The 26,643-nt window shown below is 33.1% G+C and overlaps 1 protein-coding gene across 2 annotated transcripts in view; it reads left to right on the top strand.

Annotated features, from left to right (window-relative positions):
* Positions 1–26,643, top strand: part of LOC123564244 (BAI1-associated protein 3-like) — a 408,668-nt gene that overhangs the window by 78,033 nt on the left and 303,992 nt on the right. The window contains exon 1 of one of the 2 annotated variants that reach the window (XM_045357656.2): positions 5,625–5,756. The exons of the other annotated variant lie outside the window; for it this stretch is intronic. The gene's annotated coding sequence lies outside the window, so the exon portion shown is untranslated. Of the gene's footprint in view, positions 1–5,624; positions 5,757–26,643 lie in introns of those variants that run through there. 2 annotated transcript variants of the gene reach the window in all.

Below are 26,643 nucleotides of genomic sequence, written 5' to 3'. Positions count from 1 at the left end.
GAAAACCTGAAGTAGTATTTTCCTTTTTTACTGCCTTTGACACATCATTTGTTATCTTTAAAGTAGCAGTTTGACAATTAACTGGAATTGGCTTAGATTGTTCCGCCGTTTCCTAAAGATAATTCTTGGCCTGAGATAAGAACTCAAAGGCTTGTTAAAAAGATAAAAATATATATAGTTTCAGAAAGAGAAAATAAATTTATACGAAACAAACCACAACTATAACAAAATAGCAATCCCGTTACGGCGGTGAAGCATGGTGGAATGCAGCCTAGCTTGCAAAAGTCGTGAACCAATAAAGAGTTCATTACAATGTTGCTTTATAAACGCGCCATCAACTGCACGATACATTTTAACTGCTTCAACATCAGTATATACAGGCTTAACTCTCTGTTAATATGTAGTGCTTCAAGGAAATCTACCCATACCTTTTAATTGTTAAGACAGGTCTTTTCACTGTTTGGGACCAGAGAAACTATATATTCCAACTGTAAAAGTAAACTCAGTGGGGTTAAGGTAGGTCTTTTTAAGTTCGAAGTATAAATAACTTCAGATCGAATGGAATGAGACTGTATACGGACAAACTAACACTATAACAGGATACCAGTCCAATTATGGCACCATTCCTAGCAACATGTAAATTAACTGTTTACACAGTATCGCTCAGATATACACAGTGATTTAACATGTTTTAAGACACGTTATGAAGATTTCGTAATTGCACAGTGAATCGCGTCACCGTGTAAAGATTACAAAATTGTCTTTAATTAATCAGTTCTGTCAATGCCAAAGGTTCATTTTCTACCTGAATGCCAAACAACGGAAGCCTTGATACGTATATATCTATTTGCAAGAAAAACAAAAATATTCATTACTTGAAATCTCCATCAGTCTAGTCTTTTAGTCAGACCTTTATGTAGGCACTACAAAAGAACTTTGTAAATGTGATAGAGCATAATAATGCCTAATTACAAAGAACGAACAGTTGAAATTTTATCACGTAATATAAGGTAGGCGCACAAAGTGATTTTACCGGAAATATCTGGCAGCTAACGTCTATAATTATGTATGATTACGAAGCTATGTACGTTCTACATATGTACCAGTAGCACATTGGTATTGGATGATAAAATAAGAGAGGAGCATGTATTAGGTGGAAACTGATATTTGTTCATCTGTTTAATATTTGATACATTTTATGAAAATCAGATAAATAATAAATTCAATTATATATGTGTTAGTAAAAATCTAGGTTCATTAAATACCAAAAGTAAAACAAGCATGTAAACGGGACAAAAAGAAATTGAGCACACTAAGGTGCTTCCTTGGAATGGTCAGTTGCAAAAACACGACTGAGGAGTTTGACCAATTAACCGCGCACAATATATTCCAAGGCAATCTCTTTTCAATCGTTTCAGATTATCGCCAACGTCAACGAATTCATCTAATAAAAGCCTGATGGATTAATTTACTGAAATTTATTATTCTGGTCATTCCCCGAATAACGTAGTTGATTAAATTGTTAATGAAGTCTTTAGTCAAACTGCCAATGTCTTACTTTAATGAGAAAGTAATATCCGTTTTATAATCGGGAAAGTCTGTAAAACTGCATAGAAATTCAATTCAATTGTTCAATAACGTTCATAAAGATACCATGCACGGGACTTCAGTGTTGTTATATTTTCTGTTCTTTTGGGATCATGGAGTCCATTCAACGTATGTGAAATAGAGTTCCGCTTAAGCCGGTGCTAGGGGGCGTGAGAGGTGTTGCACATTTCACTACCTCTCATGAAGAGACTCAATCAAACCGAGTCTGCTATTATTCTTCTTGGTTGCATTCTTTGCTTCCATAAGATCCTTTTACAGATTTTATTTACCTACTTAGATCGTCCATCCTAGAGGTGACATGCGTCATTCACATCAGATGCACATTATTGTCAGCAAAATAACAAGTATTGCAATGCTATTAACTTATAAAATATGTCCAGATAGTGCTGCCTCGGGCTTAAAGTTGTTGCATTCTGTCCTGCGAAATACTGCTAGTTGTGAAGAGTACTGGTATGCAATCAAGGATACCATATAGCGCTTTTGTTATTGAAAAGTTGATATTACTTTGCCATGCAACTGTATTAACAAAATTGTATTTATCAAATAAGGAGAGATTTTCTTTCTAGCGCAGCAGAAATAGTAGTCAGATTTCGGATTGATACTAAACAGAATGAACCCCATGCTATAATTTCTTCCTGATTTTTTCTGTCTCAAATTATGTAAATTATCGTTAAATAAGTTTCGTTAATGTTTTAACACATTTCTTATATATGAAGAGTTTTATCTACTTCTATTTTTGATAATTATCTAAGGTTAACAATCTAATACCGCTCTTTGCTTCTGCGCAAAATGCATAGACATTATTCAGCCGTCGTTATTTATTACTTGATCGCGTTTGAAAAGTAATATAACTTGGTCTGTATTTTGAACACCATGCTCATGTTGAACATTCCTTTTTATGACAAAATGATTTCTTGTCTCCGCCTGCTCGGTACTTCAGCTAAAAGGGGACATGTTACCCCTATTTTCGGATATATACATTTGTATAAAAGTAACTAAACATTCAGAAAAGGATAAGATGTTTCGTTTGGAATTTCTAAGGTGTTGTAGTTTTTTATTTCCACACATTCTTATGAGAACCTCTTTCTTTCTTTTTTTTCAAAAAAAATTAAACCGTTGATTTTCGAGATGTTCATTGCGACAGTATTTTAGTATAGCAAGTATACATAATAAACCTTAATTGTCACTACTTGCAAACTTCAATTTGTATAGAATTTCTAAAAATTGTGAAATAATTATTCCTATTTTTACCAATTGTTCCTATGAAAACGTTCTAAATGTACACTTACAAGATACTTCCTAAGTCAGTTTTTTAGATATACGACAGTCAGTAAATACTTTGATTACATAGACATAACTTATTTTACTCAGTCTTGAGTGATTATATTTTATAAGAGGTAAACTTGTTGTCGCAAAATTTTTGCGGCGGTTTAGTTCTTCGACTATTTGAAACTACATCAAAGTGACACGTATTAAACTTAAAAGTGAGGAAACGAACCCTATCAAGAAGTCCTGCAATCTCTTTAAAAACCTTTGATCGATAAACACGTATTTCATGTTTGCCTTTCCTACTACTGAAATATTTACTGGTTGATAGAATATAAATAACCGACCTAACCTGTCGGCATGAAAGAGATATATAATTGAAATCGGAAAATCAATTAAATTGCAAATTTAAAAAAAATAACTCTCATTTGCTTGCCGTCAATGCCAAATTATAGGCTATGTCACAAAACAGACCGACTGAAATGTGAAATACAAAAATGGCATCATTATTCATTGAAACTTGAACAAGCTTTGTTGACTGTAGTTTGGTGTCATTTTGTTGTTATAGTCAGTGTTATCTCTTTTGTATTGATAACATAAAAATTGTGTCGCATTCTGGCGAAAAGCGCCTAAATTCATATTAACGCATAAGTAACATTTAGTTTAATCATAATAATGGCATAATTGTCATAATATTAAAAGACCGTATATACACGTCCGTGCATCATAACAACGGTGGTCACCCACATAGACCAATCGACCTTCGGTATTCCATATAGATGGCTTACTAACATGAAAGAATGTTACAACCTAAGTTAGGTTTCGACATCACAGCGGTTAAGGCAAAACAACCACTTGGCCACGAACATCGTTTCCGAACAGAAACATGACTTATTTTGTTGAAGGTTGAGAAGATAATGTTGGTGGCATTTATTCAATAACAACTTATTCAACCATCTTAGAGCAGCTCTTCGGACATGTGAGTTATCCCATTTAGCCGAACACTGAGAATAACAAGGATTATAACACGACATACAGGAATGTACACACAATATTACAATAGATTATATTCTATATCTAGCTCAAGTGAAACACATACTACAGTAACACCGTCACTTCTTTACCATCAAACACGGCGTATTGCTGACTCTTTTTCAGTATAGTATTACTCCCTGCATGTTCAATGCATTCTTTATGGCCGGGGATTCTAACGCGCAGATACACGTTATATTATTAAATTGTTGATAATTGATTGCTGTACAGTTGTACATTTGCAGCATCTTGCTGTGGGTTTTTACGACGCGTTGTTTTTTTTTTCATATCTTGAAGTCATATACTGAATCTTACTTCTTATCTCACTGCGTCTTCAATGTGTAACCATGTATTAGAAAAGAACGAAATGAGCGTATCCTCCTCGTTATTAGTAAGCATCTGGTATATTAGTGTAAAATTATATTTACTGCAAACTAGTAAAGAGGATTCATACAGGCCAGGGGCAATTAAAGAATAAAATCTGGAAAGAAGATCCCTCGGAAGCACCGAAAACAATGCAAACAGTGAAAATTGCAGACTCGGTTTGATTGAGTCTGTTCATGAGCAGTAATGGAAAATGCAACACTGCCCACGCCCCCTAGCACCGGCTTAAGCAGTATTCAATCTTCAAATCTAAATGAGTTGAAATCAATGATCCCGAAGGACCAGAAAATATAACAACACTGAGATGAAGTAATGTGTAGACGGGTGGATGGATGGGCAGAGAAAGAGAGAGAGGTGCAACAGACATATAAAGACTGAAGCTCGTCAAAAGTAAATATGCCAATGGAACATTCAAGGCTATTTTGTGTGTTTGAGCTGTTGACTGGTCAAACTATGTGCGTCGGCATATCTTGTTACTATAAACTCACTATAAAGTGAAGTTTCCACTTTTCTCTATTCAGTTAACTATCACAAAAGCAGAAAGTGGTGTAATTCAACCACCAAAAAGTGGTAAAACACATGAAAGCGATATAATAATTTTGATGACATTCTGTGTAACTAAATTTGTTCTGCTTAATTAGGTGTTTTGCGGTTGATTAGTTCTTTCAAATGATGCATGCTAAAATGGCCGTAGTATGGTTTATGTATTATTAGCATGTAGGCTATTTATATATTGTAGTAGTAACGTGTATTATAATATTCCAAGAATCATCATTTCTAGGTAAATGTACTTACATTAACATTGCTATTGTAAAACTTATACTGACTTATTTCAAAACCGATGTTTGACGCCCAAATAACACTTCAATTTGGCAGGCAGATTAAACATGCAGTACTTTGAATGGTATTAAAAGATAATTGTTCATATTTATGAAATATATTTGTAAACATATAACCAAAATAATAGTTCCATAGTATGTCAGCTTCATCATAAATTTTCTTAATTATTTTACAATATATTACATAGGCCTACAGTTTACAATCGATCAAATTTAGATATTAATCTTTCAGCTGGGCAATTCTTGAACAGACTCAGCTGTTATGTTGCTTGGTTGCCTTCTGTGCTGCAAGAGATCTTATCACAGATATTATTTTCAAAATTCTAGAAAGTTGAATCAATTCATACAGTTCCAGTCAATACAAGTTCATTTTGTCACAGTTTCAACATGTCACCTGAATATTGCGAGCGTGTCCCACAATCAATAGATAGCATCTGTTTCCATGAATCCAGATGGCGCGGAGTTTTAATTGTCCCGAAGCGGTGATTCTCTAACTTACTGCAAGTAAATAAAACATTATTTGTCGCAAGTTTCTTGCAGGATTACTTATTTATAGAATTGTTACGTTATATTCCCAGGTACTTGTTCTAACAGATGGATATTTATCATTTTTGAAAGGACAAAAAGGTATTGTGGTATCTACTTTGAAATAAATGATTTTTTAATATAGAATATTTTTCATATGACATGTACATTGTATTTGTCTTTCATGCTCAAAGTCAGGAAGCCATGAATTAATATATTATTTTTTTCGACATTTATATACATATATTATGTGCATTTCACACGTTTTGATTTTTTAAGAAAATATTTCGAATGAATATTCAGACATTGACTGCTTTTATAATTGAAAATGAATATCAAAATAAAGGTACAGTCTAAAACAGGTGCCTCCGCGGCCAAGAGGTTAAGATCGCTGACTTCGAATCGTTTTTCCCTCACCTTACTGCTGTTGTTTCGCAACCTCGCTTAGGATGTATAATTATTTCATGTGCAGAAAGCAATCATCCAGCTGGTTTAAGGAAGATCGATGTTTCTATCCAGCTGTCAACCCGCGCATATACTGACGACCGGAAAGGCACATTGTGTCTTCTTCCATCACCTCAAGCCAGAAAGTCGCCAAACCATATACTGTGTTGGTGTGCTGTTCAACCAATGATAAACAAGACCAACGTATAAAAATATTGAACAGTAAAGTATTTATGTACTGTTCTGGAGACAGTGTACGAAAAGCATCATGGCTTTTGCCTTTAGGACAACAATAACACAGTGACTTGTGATCTTAGGTTTCCAAGCAGTCTGTACACTTATGTCATATCCCTAATGATTATGTAGACCCTTGTAGGTGTGTGTCGGAATTGTGAGCGGCTCGCTGTTATAAAAAAAGCCCCTATTGTGCTGACATTCTCACAGCATTTATTTAATTTCCAAGACTTTTAGAGCAAATATACTTCTGCATAAGTCACAGAAAACAATACCACAAACATATTGTTTCATATCGTTTTCAAGTCCACAATAAATGTTCTTTTTGTTTATTTTAAGAAATATTTGTTATGTTTCTGTTTCTCATCATATTTGGGTACAATTTTCAAAGTTGGAAACTACCTTGCATAAATTATATGAAATATTGTAAATTAGTACAGTAATACGATAGATATTCTATGACTGCAGCTGCTACAGTCGTATAAAACGTACGGTTTAAATATTTCTAATACTCTGTATAGTAAATGTTTAGTAATACTAAGTTATCATTTGTTATCGTCGAAAATGTTTTAATCACGTTAAAGATGTGTCCGTGAGTTGCCAGTGGGCAACCTTTCGCGCACGCTCTGTTATGTTATAGTTGCTAGCACATAATTTAGAAAAAACACAGTAAATTGAATACTATAATCATTAAATACATGTATATAAATAGATAATACACAATGTGACTGTACTGTACCAGATATGAATTGCTTAATAACTGAAAATGTTTATAAAATGAAATGGTAAAAGATAGCATGTAGAAGACTTTGTGTCCAGCATTGGAAATTATGTCTTTACTCGCAATGACTTAGGTGGTTTAAATGATCTTACCAAGAAGAAATGATGAGATAAGAAGCTTAAAGAGTTTTCGTTAATCTTCATGAAGAGTAAAAAGCTCGCGTTGATAGAGTGTCTGATGAAATATCAAACAGTTTCATTTTAAAGATTAAATTGAAAATGCGTCAGGCGGACGGATGGATGGATGGCAGTGTCAAAATTTACATTACCGTTCAAGATTTTACCTTTGAATCAGACAAAGAAATGAAATTTGACTTACAGATAGCTTATGGTAAGACCAAGTTTGGGATTGGTGGAATTAAGGTCAAGGTCACTGTTGATTAATAATATCAAAAAGGTTTCCACTCAATATCTTTATCTTGATATCTTTCCGATATGTTTAACAACCAATTTTCTGTCAGTTTGTCTTACTTCTACAAACGTTGTCTACACAGATTCAGACTTAGATTAGTGCTTACAAATATGTTTAACAATTTGTTTGATATTCTCACTAATGGGAAAGTTTGATAGAAGTCACAATATCATGTATGCTATTTTGGAAGATGATGTCTCATTGGTGCTTTACTTAACAAGAAGCCTTTTGTCATGGTAGTTACAGAGTAATTAAAATGCCAGAATATTTCGATTTCTTTTGGCCTTCCGAGTTAACACTAAAGAAAACTTAAATATTTGATGTAAAATGCGAGGTACTGTCCAGCACGTCCATTGACATTTGTAAAATGTATGATGTTTGATACCATGTTGAAGATTTATCCAGAGAGATTATAGAACTCGTTCACTTTATTTTATGTGGTACTTCACACACTAGAAAGTGGTTTATAACTTATCAGGCTACATAGAATATTGTATATACAATTTTGTCTTTATGCCTGTCAATCTCTCCTCTTATGGACTGTCCTGTTTCATATGAAACGGTGTAACACTAAGAAAAAGCGTTATCCTTCTAACCAAAATTTTGATTTGAAAACTATCTTAGAAGTCTGGGGGCGCGATTTTAAGCCTATGAACTACAATAATATTAATAAGTACCATTTCTATTACACATTTACAGAGATATCTCTACCAGACAGATTAGTTAAACTCTGGTGAATCTTTTAATTGAACGTCAAAATGTCAAGCATATACCGACATACTGTCAACGAATATAACAGACGTAGCAACGACAGATTGTCTGTGGGAATACCACGTGATGTTTTTCCTAAATGCATCTGAAATCCGTGTATCCCTTAGAGACACGGCCATAAATCTATCTGTCTAAAATGTTTGAGATGAATTGATTACAAGATGGGCAGATTGGCTTGATCTGTCTGTTAAAGAAATAAGTGACTTGTTAAAGGACATTGCTCTATCTGCCTGTCTAAGAAAGAAGTAATTTATAAAAGGAATTGCTTTTCCTCGGCATTTTGTATTGTGGGAATACCATTTACGCTAAAATTGGACCTTTCAAAGTATTGTAAGATCACAGAATACATTTACACTAATGAAGAATTAATAAAAGGAAATGGTTGTCGGAAATGCATATATTGCCAAAATTAAAACACAAGCTTTCACCTACTTTTGATTTAAATGAATAAGCTGTGTTCAACTCAAAGGCGTTTCTTGAAAATGAAATTCTTAGGCCTTAACAATTTATAAGTCGATCCACTATCTCACTAAAATGAAGAAGTATCTTTTACATTTTATAATCAAACCTTATCAGTGGCTTAGATATTTAATTAAATGTCACCAACATTATCATTGGGTATTTTGCACTACGGGAACGAAGAACATCATGCAAAATAACTGACTGCAGATTGTCGCCCGCAAAGAAACAATGATATTGAAACTGATATATTCAAAGAAGTCTCCACTGAAGATTCAGCTACAGGCTGATTCCAAAATAATGACACGCATTTTATGGTTGCTAATGCGTTCGTAATTATTTGCAAGTAAGTAACAGATGTCTCACATTGAGAAATCCATCAATTTTGCTTTTGGTCGAGTATTTTACATGAAATTAAAAGAATGTATGTCAAATATTTAAGAACAAAAGACGGAAAGGCTATATATCATCGCGTCATTATGGGTAGACGTATAAAGTGCTTTTATTTAAAGTCTCATGTGTTCACAAGGATGTCGTGTTTTACAGGCAGAAAAAGTTTACTTCTCAATAATAAGCCGATTTTAATAAAATGATAAAATCTCCTATATTGCAATTGCATTGGCAAGCTAAGAAACAGAAATTTGTTTCCATTTTGTGTGACTGCTCGGTGGTATATAAGTATCATGTAGACTATGTAGACTAGCTTTTTTGTGTATAATTATGATGCGTCTAGTTTCTACCAACAGCATACAGATTCTGCCTGTAAGTTAGCAAACAGAAACAGTGATTTGTCATTGAATTAAATCACTTAAAGGGCGTATGATGCTAATAATATAATCTGAACGACAAACAATGACTTTATTCAAGAAAAAAAAAACACTGTTTGAGATATATTATTTTTATTCTAGCACGATATCAAGGATAGTTCTTTACACACTTTTTGACGTCCTCCAACTTTTTGATTGTTTCGTGTGTTTTTCTTTTACAACGCGCCACTGTTTCGTTTGAAGATATGACGTAATAATTGTGATGAAATAACTCGCAGTTCCAGTTTCTTTTAATTATAACAGGAAAATAAATCGGATGTGTTGGAACTGATCTTGAATAGCACTTATTATGAAAAGGAAAGTTTCTACAAATTGTATTGCTTAGCATCAGTTTAGAATATCGGTTTTATTCCATTAAAGAAATATGTAAATACATCTGGTCTCCTATTTTGCATTTTCGAATGTATTATGGACCCATGAAGAATATTTAAGATAATGAAAACATATCAAGCAAATCGAATACGGTAATGTTCAAACTAGTTTAGAAGAAAGATCTTTCCCCTGTACCTAAAAGCACTACTTGGGAAACTGTGCCAGAAGCGGTGCTTTAACATTCTAATGAAGTCCCAAAGCATTTCCAAGAAAAATACAAATGGAACACAAAACACAGCTTTGTATATCGGCATCACAATATAAATGGCGACTAGTCATAAACAGAAATGATATCTTTTTTATTACAAAATATAGCATAAACAAATCTATACTGCACAAGAGATGAACACTGTAACAGATATATCAACAATGCCTATGTTTGGTACAACCTTCATTCTTGCAAGCGAAAGTTGAAACTGTTAAAAAATACACTTCTGCAAACAGTTTCGTTTAGTACTCAGCGGTGTGAATAATCAACTGTAGAAACAATTTTACAATAACACTATGAAAAAATGTGGACACTTATTATCATATTATCAACATGGCCGAGATGTTTTGCCCATAAACACTGTGTGTGTCCAAATTTGATGAACAATTCAGACGAGACATAGTTTTCCTATTTTATTAATTCAAAGACCATAAATCCAGAACTACTAGGGCTGTTATCGAGCTTGTTCGAGATAGTATGCCCATAAACTCTGTGACCAATTTAGTTAACACCGGAAAGGTAATACTGGAGTTCAAGAGTGGACACTGTCAAGTTTCGTTTTTGTGAGTAATTTAAGGGCTGTTACTTCAGAAAGATGTAAAGGATCCAGCTGTTAATATATCTTGGTTAAGATCATGGTGACCATGTTTGTTGAACATTTATAGATGCTAAGTAGAAGCACAATGCGACAATTTTATTTCGTTCAGCGTAAAATGGTACGAGATCAATGAAGTGACATGTTTAATTAATGGCTTTGATCTACAGCACAAGTTATAACACCTCAGGTGTTTCCCCATTGACCAGTCTTCCGTTTCTACTGGGTTCTGGTGGAAAAACTTGTTAAAGACGGGTAGAATTTCCAGAGATTGCAAAGCCAAAATCTAGGCTGATTTTATTAAAATTAAATTTACTTAATTCTGAAAATTTTCCATTTTTTCTGTTTTGGTGTTAACTCTTAGAAAATGGTATGCAATTTATTTTGAAATGTTTTTATATATTTATTAGTTAAAATAATGAATACAATTGGAATGAAATAGAAATAAATAAGACGTGCTGGATGACCTTATGTGATATGTCCATCTCAATGTTTACGTGCAACAATTAAATAATACAGGTTTTGTCTTTATATTAATTTGTTTCTTTCTGCTCGATTCTGACGAAAACTTCAAGTTTGAACCACTCACGATCCGCTTCCTTGAAATTAACAGTACTTTTGTTATATGAGAACGTGACCACAGTGGAGTTCGAACCCACGACCCCCGGGTGGAGCGGCCGACACCTTAACCACTTGACTTCAGCTATTGCTTTTCACTATATGCTACTTAGTCATTGATATAGATATTTACTGTGTAATGTATGAAGTTTTCTGTTTATTATTAGGATCCTTCCAAAATCTTCTTTCCAATAGAGAAAATGAGATACGATTTACGTGTTTGGTCACAGTTTAGGTTTCCCAGATACACGAAGTTTCATGTAACGTGTGGCCTTCTTCAGTAACCAGTTCTATGTGTTTTGTCATAACTGATTCAGTACGCATAAGAAATGCTTACATTTGGCAGACAGAATATTTATGCAGAATTATCACATTCTTACGAAACAGTTTTACAAACTTATGACCGCCTCAAACGGTTCCATATCTATTGTAAATTTGTTAAATTAAACTTGTTTTGGGGTATAAGCATACAATATGTAAAGCCTATTATGACATTGATTTTTTAGTTGCGGCAATATTTACAAAATTTTAAAGCTATAAGAAAACTTTATATATATAGCAAACCTATTCTGTAATCAGCTGCAGAACTATAGCATTATTTCAGACAGTGCGGTTTCAACATGTCACCAGTACAATGCAACATGGATAACGCACGCGTGTCAAAATCAATAGGTAGCCTTTTTTCTCGTGCCTTCAGATGTCGCGGGGTTTTTTAGAGTCCCTGAAGCAGAGATTCTCTAACATATAACGTGCAAACAAGTTAATGGAATTGCAAAATTAAACAATATTCATTTGTAATACGTTGCAGGCTGTTATAACATTCTATCATCTGTGGCTTGGTGAAACAATGTAATTTTATTAGACTGCCAAACTGATTTTGGAAATAAAAACTTAAAGGTATGTAACATTCATTTACCTTGACAGAAAATAGCTTAACTAGCATATATTTTTCATTTCTACTTGATATCGTTATAGGATACCATTAGTAATGTGCGTTGACGATATATATGAATAAATGGTCCATGACGTGATCGTCTATGAGAATTATCAAGTTATCAAGAATTTTCACGTGCTGATGATTACGTCAATCTCCCACAAAAAGAGCTAAAATCCAGCAACTTCTTAATGGAAATATGTGAATGATTTCTTATTAGTCATATTTGTGACAGCTGACTGTATTTTTTCCTAAGCTCTATGTTTTCGGCTGATATTACGATAGGAATTATATATGAAAATCTACGTAAAGATAAAGTCCAAAAATCTAGTTTAGTGAGAAAAGAAACTTGATTAAAAGGTTCCCGCCAAGGAATAAATTCTTTGCATTGGACCTGCAGCTGAGCTGAACACTCTCTCAAGAATAAATTCTCAGCGTTGGACCAGCTGCAATGCTTTATCGTCATCTGAAGATCTAGTCAAAATAATAGGACGTTTCGGGACAGCGTGATAACTTTTGACTGTCGCTGTCTCCGTCACGTCCAAACTTATTCTGCATAATTCTGTTAGGAAATCCCCAAGGAAAATCCATTGGGAAAATTTTCTGGTACATGTACAAAGTATTTGTAATAATTACATCCCTGATAATGAATTTATGTTGACAAAAAAGCATATACTTACCTTGCTGACATTTTATGAATGTATATTTTGTGTTTTGTTTCTGCAATTAAGTATTATCGCCAGTCTGTTTTGTACTGAAACCAGTGTCAGTGTAGATATCTCATCGCACCTGTCACTTCATATTTTCGAAGATTTAAGTCTCTTATTTCAAATTATGAGTTATATTCAACCCATTTGAAGTTTCTACATGAATATCAATGTCTAATTTATGAGAGCAAGTAATTCTGACCAGTATGTTATGACTTTTTTTTGGATTTTTTAATATCTTCATTTTCCTAACAGTAAAATGCAGATACGGGTAAGACTTAGAGGCATGACAACTGAAATATATCAGACTTAAAATAAGATTTTCATGAAGAAATGATAGGCTAACTGAAGATTATCTTTCAGGACTAAATGTTTACGGGACAGTGTAATGTCGTCTTTTTTTTGCTCTCTCCGGTTGGACTGTCGCTATGAGATAAACAAGTTACATGAGAATTTGTTCAGGATTATTAGATAATCTGCTACAAAAATAGTAAATCCAGATGTAGATGGATATTATTTTCTTTGATTATACATTTAAGAGGGCAACTGACATGTTTAATAAAGTAGTTTCGTCGATAAAATTCGGTTTAATCAAACAAATCTTACTAAAATTAATTAGAATAAATTTTTAGTAAAGCAGTAAAGTAATATTAAAATCAAACGCAGGGATACATTTTTAGCTTTGCGACCGTCAGGTCACCTTAGGGTAAAGGTCAACTTCGGGCGTAATGCTTACGTTTGTTTCTTTGTTTACGAAACTAACTTGTATCAGTTCCGGCAGTATTATTCTGGTCATTGTAGCCAGGATAAATCGTTTGGATGAATTTTTGAGTACCAATGAACAATATTTAAATACAGCTATATATTATATTGAAATCAAAAATCTAAACTTCCCTCTTAGTATGAATTTATCGATTTGTATGCGGAATTAAGTAGGATTTGACAACGCTTACGATAACTAAATGCTGTACTAATTCATTAGTTCTAATCACAATTCATTAACATGTCGAGAGTCATGCTTAATGATTTAGTGAAGAGTTTATCACATGTTTGACATCGCGGATAATAAACATTACACTAAATTGTTAATCACGTACGTGTAATAAAGCTATGTAACTACTTTAAAATAAGGTCATCCCGATAAAGTCAAATGATAAGGCTATTCTGAAATCTACTTGTCAGTACTAAAGTCTCTTCCACCTGACTTAGTGAACTCAATGTTCTCTTCTTCTTTGTCTTATGTCTTCTTCGAGGGGAACCTGTCGTTAATGAATGAGTTGTAGAGACTTAATGTCTAATTGGTAGAATTTGTTTCAGGATTCACTTATTATTAATTAGTTTAAAAAATAGTAAATTTTGTGATCATTGATTAGATTGGATATATTTTTCGTTCTGATTATTGAATGTATGAAGTAGAGCAACGATTGACATGTTGTAATATATGTATGTTCTGTCAATAATATTTCTGGTTTAAATCAACAAATATCATACCATTAAAATTACATTTGAATAAACTTTTTAAGAGTTTAAAGCATGTTAAAGTAACTATTTTTACGAAATCAAATCGACAACGGGCCGCATACTAGCTTTTTTTAGTGGTGCTGTTCTGTCTGCGTTTCCGTCATGAGAAGTCTATCCCTGTACTCTTGACTGCGAGATTTTCAAAGTGTTCATAGCCAACGCCCTTTGGCGCTCGGCAGTCAATATCAAATGCATACCTTCGGCGTATATTGCTGCGATTTTGTTGCTATTGTTTTACGAAACTAAGCTTGTATCAATTACAGCAGATTATTCTCGGTCATTGGTAGCCAGGATGGAAAAGTACGTTTCTGGATGAATGTTTTGAGGTACCAATGAAAGCAATATGCTTAAATACAGCTTTTTATTTATATTGAAAAATTCAAAAATTTCTAAAACTTCCCTCTTAAGTAGGAAGTATACCTCAGCATTTGTATGCGGAAGTTAACGTGAGGATTTGCAACAACGCTTACGATAAACTAAATGTGTGTATATTCATTCTTCTAACATAAATCCGTTAACATGTCGCCGAACTCATGCTTAATGATTTAGTAATATTTATCACATGTTTGACATCGCGGGAGTGAAATAAAGCCATTACATAAATTTGTTAATACACTAGTGTAATAAAGCTTTGATGTAGACGTACTTTAAAACATCGGTGACGTTGGACAGCTTGACTTGTTTATAATAGTTAAAGAAAGAAGATTTTTTTATGTTTCGGCTGGAAAAGCTTACATGTGATAAAAAGAATAATACATTTATGACTTTCCACACTGAATTTATTAAACTCATTTTATTATTTTATTCACTTCGTTTAATAAATTTAATATGAATTCATGAATAAATTAACGCAGAAACCCTACAAAAAATTGTTGTGTTAAAGTGACTCATCGACGTCTTGACGTTACATGTCAGTTTCGGCTCAAAATTAATGACTTTTCTTGAAAATAGGTCATTCTGATCATTGTCTTATTTCAGCTATATTTTAAACAGCCATTATTTGCTGAAATGTTCTGCTGAGTCTTTCGCTTTGAATAATGATAAATATTTTAAGGCTTTTGACATAGCTTATTGAAATGTCATGCGGAAGGTAAGAAAATTGAATGTGGTAACTGATATGAATATCCGTTTTGCAAATCAATACATTTTGGACATATATAAATATATATAATGTAAAATTCAAGGCGTTTACTAACTTCGTTCATAATTGAAAATAAATGACTGTTTATGACATTAATTGTAAAACAGTGGGAACACTGATGAGACAATATTGATTGCTAAACAACAGAAATGGTATAAGCTTAACTGTAACGTGATATATTTTTAACATTTCTACTAATTGAATAGTTGTAAAAGCTTTTAGTTTGAAGTTAAGTTTCGAGTGTCACCAGATACATATTGTTTAAATGAATAATTCAAAAACTCAGCAAATCCAAACTTTATGTCTCTTTGAATTATTCAGCACTTAACAATTAGTTTAGTCATCTCTAAATGTTGATTCAAAAGAAGAAATATATCTTTTGTACTCAAAATTTAATCAAATACTGCTTATTCTTTGTTGATTAGTACTGTACAGAAACCTTTAGCCTAGTATATATCCAGACCTGATAGTTTTCAGATCTTAGTATTATCCATCATCTGATTATTTGCTGTTCTTACAAATCTGAGGATAGGATTTACTGTAATTTTACCCTGCTTGTTTTTGTATTGCATTGACCTATTTAATATTCCATGAACCTTCCCAAAACAAAACCATTCAGCAGTCTATGTACAGATGTGTAAACTATAGACATAAACACAAATATGCATAGACAGACAAAAAGGACAATGCAAACACATTGCGAAACACAGAAGGGCACAGCCTCGGAACTTCCATTGGAAACTTAAACCGGTTAATCGTGCACACTGTCACATTTTATCCGAACAAATTTTTAAAGTCGCATGGCAATATAAATAAAATATATCCCATCTAGGTAAAACATCTTTCATACGAATTCGTGCCAAAAGGAACAAGATATTACATCAGAAGATATCAAAGAAAACTTAGAAAACACCCGATCCCTCATACTATGCTAACATTTCTTAAATATTTACAATTGATACATTAATGGTTGGCCGTTACGTATGTTTGTTGTTTTAGGAATCTGTAAGCTTCACAGTTATTGAAGCCTCGTGGTTTGGTGAAGGATAAGAGCAATTGTCCGTACCCTCCAAATACAGAAACTTCCATGTGATATATAACTTACAAACATTCTGCAAAGGTCACACCCATTCACCGGGACGATACAGGTGCCATCCTAAGTGGATTGGCAGCTGTATAATCGCTTTTCTCTAGCATCACGCCGCTCTTCATCCTATTAGTCCGCCAATGCTTTAAGAGGTATTTTAAAGGCTTGGCAAGTAAATATACAAATAAAGCAAATATCGATGAATTGTGCTGAAAAAATACGTTAAAATTAATAAGAACATGTTAATGGTGCCGTTTGTTGTGTTCACAGTCAAACCTATCTGTGCTACACATCCGAATATAGGTCCCTTCTATAAAACCTATTTATATAGGCGAGTATTTTCTGTTCCTATTGAATCAAAAATAGTGTAGGTTTATCTATGTCGAAGGACCTCCACATCCATATCGAGGGACCTTTCATTTCACACAGATTTGACAATACATGAAAATACATGAAGTATGCAGTGTTTTGGGATTATGTAACATTTAATTGATATGGTGTATAGGTTATGTCACATAATTGAAAGTCAGTATCGCTGTAAAACATATAAGAACAGAGATGCACAGTGGTGCAGATGAATAAGGTAAAAGGTAAGGGTAGATTATAACACTCGTCTACATATCTCCAAGTTCTCGGTTTGATACCCGTATTGGGTTTTATGTCTTGGACCTTGTGTGTTCATCTCTTTTAGTTGTGGGTATAACACAGAAAAGTCTAATTTAATACGTTCTAACAATCCATATTTCCATATATACTTTTAATCTGCATAATGGTGATCAAAACAGGAATTAATAATTACAATTATGAAAATGAAAAATAAAATTTATATTTCTTACCAAAATCCCAAAGTTAATGTTTCCCAACAAAGTAAATTCTAAACAAAAAGAAAAGAAAAACGTTTCGTTATACGCTCCTTGTGGCAAATGTATTTCTAGTCTGTTTTAGATCAGGTAGTTTTGGAGGCTTATGAAACGAAGAGTAGTGCTTAAGAAAGAGACTGTAAATCATGAGATCAACTCAAAGAAACACAACTCTGCGACACTCAGAATGCAGAAAACTGTTTCCTGTTTCGTTGTGTAAAATATGTCTTTCAAAGTGTCTTGTCAAAATTGAATTAGATTTCAAATTATTGACATGAACAAAGCATTATTCTTCATAGTTTTATTTAAAATACATTGCATCTTTTTCTTTTTCTTTGGCTTTATGCGATCTGCACTGCCCTGTCTGCCAAATTGAAGTAATCGGTTTTACTTCCAAAGTCATTTTTCTAAGTGTACTAGATCTATTTGTGCTTACTACTGATGACTTGTAAGTCCGTAGCGTGACGATCATCCTCATATTGATTTTATCTCTTATATGTTTCCATTAGGGTACCTTAGGTTAGGGTGTATGTGACTATTACATATATCACTCTTGGAAACTAAAATATGTATCGTTTATTATAGTTCTTCAACGAAAAAAAGATGGCTTTTATTTCACAGATAAAAGCATGGTTTGGTTTCACATTGTTTTCAAGCCACTACAACTAACATTGAGGTACCTTAATGCTCTTAACATAAATTGAAATAATTACTTTAAATATTTATTGCTTAATTTAGAGCTATCTAACCAACTTCTGAGAATTTAATAATTTCTAAAACAGTTTATTAATATGATCAAGCCATCATTTGTAATTTTCTGTTGAATCGTAACACAATTATATTTCTTTTAATTGGCCTATTCCATAAAAGGGATTTTTGTTGATTTCTTTCTTAGAACGATATAAAATAGAAAAAAAGGAAACTCCATATGTCGTCCAAACGGCAAAAATGAAAATGTTTTGCAGGAAAGTTCAGCTCCCCTACAGACACTCTAGCTTAAGATTGAGCAGAACTCAACCTTTGCACATGTGACAAGTAAAAAAACAACAACAACAACTGAGAGACATTGCAAATGTGCTCATACAGCGGTGTACATGGGAGCTTCTAATGATACATGGAGTTCAATTCCATGAAAAGCGGCGTACTTAACGGGTTTGCTCTCAACAAGAAAACTACGGACAGTAAAAATAAAACCATTGACCATTTAACAACATTCTGTATATCGCAAAGGGTGGTAAAAGAAAACGCTTTAACCTTTTAATACACTTCCAGTGGTTTTTGAAAGGCTATAAAAACAAATTCCAGCCATTAATTTAAAACAAATTGCATGCTTACGTATTCATAAAACCTCTCTATTAGAATAAAGGCACATGAGCATACTTTCATTTGTGTCCATTTGGGCTTTATGATATAAAATACTTTACAAGTAAATTTAAAACTAAACTTTAAAGGTAGTACAATTTAAAACTAAACTTTAAAGGTAGTACAAAATTTAACATTTAAACCCCTCCCCTGACCCCCCCCCCCCCCCCCCCCCCCCCCCCAACACACACACACACCCCGAAAAAAAAGTTTTATCAATTTGTAGTATACCGCACTGTACCTATAGACGGTTATTCTGATTATTCCACCTTACGTTAACATAGAATTGAACTCTGATGTTAAGATTATAAATGCACACTAAGTCTTGTTTATTGTAGTCCATCTCAAATAACTGATTATCTGTCTAGACATCCCTGAAATAAGGAGATTATTGTGATTATTATATAAAATGTAAACTTTACAACTGTTGTAGCTTAGTCGTATGTTGACATAAATGACATTTCCAATTTATCAGAGAATTATAATGTCTAAGACGATCCGTTTGCAGCAAAGATTGAAACCAAACGAAATAGGAGACTTAATGTGATGAAGTCTGTTTGGGAGAAGTAATAAAATGTGTAGCATCTCTATTGAACACACATCTACTTGCGTGGCTTCAAAAGAAACTCTGTTATACAATTGCACTAAAAGTCATAAGGGTAGTGCAGATGTCGCACATAATATTATTATTATCATTACTATAATTATAAATTATTTCGACTAAAGTTGCTGCTAATTCTGATAAAGCATTATTAATTGACTATAAAGGTAAAAAACAAATAAAAATATCAAACAGGGAATGCCACGCACCAAAAACGCATCCTCCCCAAAACGAAACCCCCAGCACGCAGACGCGTGCACCACACACACACACACACACACACACACACACACACACTCAAAGCCAACACATAAGGACAAAACGAACAACACACACGCACACAAAGCCAACACATAAGGACAAAACGAACAAACAAAGGAACACAGTGGGACACCGCCTTGGAACGGTCAGTGGCAAAAACACCACTGGGGAGCTTAAACCGGTTTATGGTGCACCTAACCTCACTCTTACCCCCACCATGTTCCAAAGACATGGGACAGTGTAAATAAAAGTAATCCCCTCCAGGTGAATCTCTTACACACGTAATGGAAACAAAAAGGCATGGCATGTAAAACACAAAAATGCTCCTAAATCTTCAACTCTTTTGTAAAACAATTTGAGAGCACCTCTGCTCTACAAACTTATTTAAATGATATGATATATATCGTTAAATAGAAGTTAGATATACAGGTTAAAGTGCAAAGAATCAAATAAAGTTTTAAAATCATTCATAAATTGACACTTGAAAAACATATAATCTTTGTTGATTAATTGATGTTATAGTGTTACTTTAGTATTAAAATGAAAGAAAAGCTATTGCCGGTATAAACAGTATCCTTCAGTTGATTAATACTAGCGAATGAAATAACATTAAGCTGAATCTTATTTTTTGTGTTATAAAAGATGTTGGTTTGCAATGGTATTGTATTGACTTTGAAACATATTTACATCATATTCGGTATTTTTCTATAGCATTACTTCCGAGGGATCTACTTTCCAGATTTTATTTACTTCACAACAGCGGGTGTTAAGTGCTGTGTGGCGGCCGTAAAAAGTCGCCCCGACTTCATCTCAGTGTTGTTATATTTTCTGGTCCTTCGGGATCATTTATTTCAACTCATTTAGATTTGAAGATTGAATACTGCTTAAGCCGGTGCTAGGGGGCGTGAGCAATGTTGCATTTTCCATTACTGGTCATGAACAGACTCAATCAAACCGAGTCTGCAATTTTCACTGTTTGCATTGTTTTCGGTGCTTCCGAGGGATCTACTTTCCAGATTTTATTTGTTTTACATTTCACATATACATCTGCCTGGTAGCCTTACAAAAACTTGCAACAAGCTGACATTTATTAGATAAAACATTCATCTCTACATCATACAGGTATAGACTACAACGACAAGATATTACTAAACATTCAGAGAGTTTCTGCGTTGCATATTCAGTCATCTACAGCCTATAAATAATGTCTTATGAATCAAAGTGAGAAGAACTGAAGAGCAACACCAATAAATTGTTTGTATTTTGCAGATTGATATTGATTGACGGATCAGTCTAATAAACTGATTTAGCGGAATTGTCAATCAATCTTTACATAATATCAAAATATCATGTGAGGAATTCACTGTATCTGCAGAATCTTTATATTAAAACGGTAGGTTACCTTGTTACCAGGGTAAATTCAAATAAGTTGAACCGCAGCAATTTTTGTACTTCGCGTAATTTAATGTTTTTACTGCTACAATCTCAATTTCGTTTATCTCTGACCCTTCAAGTACAATTTTTATCCAGGTTTGAAGTACATAACCCTCCAAAGGTATTTTATATTGAAAAAGGAGGAAAATACGGATATTTAACAGCTTTCAGTGTATTTTGGTTTCATTGTTATCCGCAGAAGTCTGCATAATTGATAATTTTACTAGTATGTGCGTTAGCTTTCTAATTTAAGTTTAAAATGTATATGTCACGGGGCTCATGTTTCCATGGTAATGCAGTTTTCTATCATTTTTAAACAACTATATATGAAAACGGGTTTTTTTTCGATGGCTTTAGTGCAATTCCGTTAATGACCAACATGGAATATTTTGGTACTATTAAAAGCAAAATACCAAGCACTTCACATGGTACCCTATTTTTCTTAAAGTTTAAAGTAACCATGTCAACAAAGATGTTTGAAATAGCTTATATCTTGCTTTTTGTCATAATTTCTTATAAAAATATTAAATACAATTATCTTTCTTGTAAATGTAGCTTTAAAACATCTTATTTCTAACGTAAGTAAATAGTGTCGTATTATTTGCATTTATTTAGACAAATTTCACAACATAAAATACTTACAGCAGTAACCCTCGTCTGACATTTTTTATGCATGCTGCTATTATTCTCATGGATATTGTTGAAATGAAAATAAAAAGCCGAAACTGTGTTCCTTACATAGACCAGTGTCAACGCTTTGGAATTTTACATTTAGATATAATAGGTCACGGGCTTCTTTTCCATGGTAACATCAGTTTAATTCAAGAAGCCACAATTTTCTTCTGAAATTTGAAAAGTTTTGAGCTTAGATTTAGTATATAAGTAACAAATTGTCAACGGAAACTGAAAAATAGATATTACAAATCAAACTGCCCAATTTTTATTTGAAAATGGCCATAAAAAGTAACCTTTCATTTAACTGTATTCCCAATAACATAAGTTACCATCATCCATTTCTTACATTCCGCATAACATTTCAATTTAACTGCATAAAAAAGCAAAATATTGATCTTTATTCAGAGCGAAAGACTCATAAAAGTATTTCAGCAAATAATGGCTGTTTGAAAATAGTTCAAATTAAGAAAATGCACAGAATTACGTACTTTCAAAATAAAAGCTATAAATTTTGCGCGTTAACTGACACGTCAATGACGTCATTTTAAGGCAACAATGTCTTAAAGCGTTTCTGCGGCAATTTATTCATCATTTTTGCATAATTAAACACATTTAGTTTTTTGTAAACGTCGTCGTAAATCGTCACGTTAGCTTCCGGTTTGGCATGCGCACATACAAATATTAAGGTAACCTACCTCCTTAATGCAATGTATGTATTAAAATGAATTATTAATACACGCGGCAATACCTTACCAATTGTTGAGTAAAACTAATTTATCTAAATTTGACAGGATATTGTGTGTTGTTTTAATTAACTGTGACGAAAGTAAGTTGTTACAGATTGTTAAAAAAGGTATGTAATGTTTCAAAATAGTTCGTCTTTTCCTTTTATAAGATTCTTCAATTTCAGCTGCACGGAAGATTAATGGAAAGGCATTTTACTATATATACTGAACAGCAAAAGAAACTATCCAGATGTATAACTGGGATATATTTTAATAAAAATCTTAAATTTATAAATTGTACTTGTTTTCTTCATACCACATTAAAGTTGAAGAACTTCACGTGTTAAATTTAACAAAATCGATCAACCGTGAAGTCAGTAGTCCGACAATAGCCATTTTCACGAAATTCTGGCTGTATCTTCTGCGCGTCTGTTACAATGTAACATTTCAATTGCGCGCTCACGCTGAATTTGATTCAGTCGTGCCATGCAACCAACAATTTTTTTTAACTTTATGCGTTTTTCGAGTGCGTCAATCATCAATGTTTCCAGTGACAATAAAATTTCAAAAAGAAAATCGTTAATTACACGCGCACGTGAATTTCGTGCAAAACGGCTATTGTGGGACTACTGACTTCACGGTTGATCGATTTTTTTAATTTAACGCGTGAAGTTCTTCAAGTGTAATGTGGTATGCAGAAAACAAGTCAAATTTATAAATTTAAGTTTTTTTTTATTAAAAATACCCCAGGTATACATCTGGATAGTTTCTTTTGCTGTTCAGTATATAATGTTAAATGAATATTAAACCTTCATCGTATTTACATTTTGTGTAAAACAAAATGTGTTGGGTGATCAATTTTAATAAATAATTTTGAATGAATATTAAACATGAATTTTGTTCTTATAATACATACAAACCTCGTGAGTGTAGCACACATATTGCACTCATTAGCTGACATAAACAGTGAACATGTTGTCCATAATAATCAATGAATCAGTCTTCGGTTGAGTAAACTGTATTTTATTCAGATATGAAGATATTACAAGTTTAATATTCCATAACTGTAAGCAATATAATAACTCTAGATCACCATCATCTACTCTGCAAATCTTCTCGTAACGACGTTCTAAAGGTTTCTTACTTTCCTTCTTCGTTTTTTTACTTGAAATATTTTATTAAATATTGTTATTTCCAATTTACATACTTGTGTTATTCTTTTAAAGAGATCTATTGAATTTCAGTTTCAAATTTGTTTTGTCTAGCATATCCTTGGGTGTGTCTAGGCCAAAATCACACTATCAGGTATTAAAGGGTTTCCAAACCCTACGGATTGCCAAATAGTTGTCCCAATTTGGCGATATTAGGTATTACCTAGGGTCCAAGTAAGTTCCAACTACATTATAATACGCATTGTGTAATCAATTTGAAGTGTAGCAGGCTGGTTATCAAAACGTTTTCACTGATGATTATCTTTTAATTACATATGCTACGTTTTCCCTTCTGTTCAGTTTGCTTTTATTATGGGTTACAAGGTAGAGTGAAAAACGGTATATCGCAACCACAGCCCAAAACAAACCGGTCTGGTGAAGTCATCAATATGTATATAGCCGTATCTGATACGATTTTTCTACGTATATTGTCGTATTACTACGTTCTAAACACGTAGATGTACTTAGCACTTAATACCTGACGGTGCGTCTAGAAACATTGTCACATTTGAAGATATTGCATGGACAAATATCCTACTCGAACATCTACAGTGGAATAATAAAATACGGCAGTTTTGCTATACACGATGTGAAAATAAAAAAGAAATGATATACGTTACAATAATATATTTATTTACGTGACTGTAGAAAATGGCAAAATAATCATTTTGCTATTTAATGTCTAACTTAACTGCTTAAAGAATCTGCCAAACCTTTGAGTATAATATGATAGTGGAAACAAATGGAAACATCATTTTATATTCTTTTTGAAGGTAGATTATATTAGTGATACAATTCGTCATTTTGTAGGAGAATAAACTATAATATGCCGAAGGGCAAGACCGTTGAAAAGAAAAATAGATATACTATCTGTACTAAATTAAATGCCAGAAGAAAGAGTAGAATAATTTCGAATGCGAGGTCTTTTCAGACAGTAGTGACATCAAATCAATTCAGTTCTTACACTTTAAGGCAGAATAAAGGGAATGAATAATGGATACAGCGAAACACATTTTCTTCATAAATGAAGAAGTTCACTTTGCGTTGTGTATAATGAAATATTGACTGCTGTAACAGGTGGCAGAACGAAAACAGGTATCTGATATAATCTTAAAAAATGTAAGAAGTTTTACTATGGAGTTGCATTAAATATAGAAATGTATATTTTATTATCTGCAAATAAACTTGTGTGCACTATATTTAGGCTTTTACCGGTTATTGTTTATATGACATGTATTTGCCTTTTCTGTCAGATATACAGTATACTTCAAATTGCAAAGACTTTTATTCATATATTCTAAGTCCAACTGTCCAACCTATGATCTGACTGATATATAATATGACGTTATGGGCGATTTGAACATGTCTTAACATTGGCCCGTCATCTAACCATACTTTCCAGCATAAATACAACGTCTGAATATCATACAAAAAAATAATACCACTCACATGCATCAGCATTGTTTAACATTAGATGAGTATGTACCTGTTTCGTATCATTTTCACAAAATTGCATTGAAATCTCTCAAGTAAAGATCTAACAACTGTTAAGGTAGACTAAATCACGGAACTATCTACTTTTAACATCATTCAAAAAGAACATTTCATCAGAAATAGAATAATATAAGGCTTCAGACGGCTTCACACTGTTTTATTCTCATATGCATATTTGGTCATTCTGTTAAATAATTTGAATTTATTTTGAATTCTTACAAGATCCGCAGCAACTGCCATATAAACATAAAGCAAACAATATTTTATAATATTCTATGATGATATGAGCCGCGCCATGGGAAAACCAACATAGTGGGTATGCGACCAGCATGGATCCAGACCAGCCTGCGCATCCGCGCAGTCTGGTCAGGATCCATGCTGTTCGCTAACAGTTTCTCTAATTCCAGTAGGCTTTGAAAGCGAACAGCATGGATCCTGACCAGACTGCGCGGATGCGCAGGCTGGTCTGGATCCATGCTGGTCGCAAACCCACTATGTTGGTTTTCTCATGGCACGGCTCATATATGCTTTGCTGTAATAGTCTAACTCCTAAGATGGCAACGTAAGAGGCTCTGCTTCTGCTCTATTCTATACAAAATATTATAGTGCAAAACAGTAATAAAACAACATTTCTATAACCATAATCACAATTGTGATAAAACGTCTTATAGGTTTAGTTTGGGGCCATAAATATTTTTCGATCTCTTCGAAACTATTAACTGATAAAAGATAGGGACACTTTTGTGATTATTTTTTCTATTTTAAACCAAACACATATATAATCGGCAAATTAGAGATCTATCTAGCATAATTACAAATGTATTTCTTCGTCAGCATTGAAACGGTAATTGTTGCAACATTGTTTACAACAACATGTAGATTATTTAATGATAATGGAATGCAAGCTGTTTCAACCATAGAGCACAGATCGTTGAAATGATACCAATACTAGATATTATTTTTAGAACGAAAATCTGGAGTGTACATTAAAATGAAGGGAATGCTTTTATTTTTCAAACATTGCCAGCAAGTATTTACAATCATAAATACATCAGGACATGGCTTCTTATTACCGTACTAATTTATAGTTCACAATAATATAAAGTTAATCAAGCCTGCATGTTTCCCTTTGAAAAGTATGGCAGTAAGATTTGTGTCTATGTTCGATTTTTATATTATGTTCAAAACTCGGACACATATGCGGTTAGTTGTTTATATTTCTCTTCGATTATCGCATACAAGTAATTATTTTCATG

Source organism: Mercenaria mercenaria, chromosome 2, assembly GCF_021730395.1.
Source record: "Mercenaria mercenaria strain notata chromosome 2, MADL_Memer_1, whole genome shotgun sequence".
NCBI lineage: Eukaryota > Metazoa > Mollusca > Bivalvia > Venerida > Veneridae > Mercenaria > Mercenaria mercenaria.
Note: the sequence above shows the minus strand (reverse complement) of the source record. Positions and strands in the feature narration are given on the sequence as shown.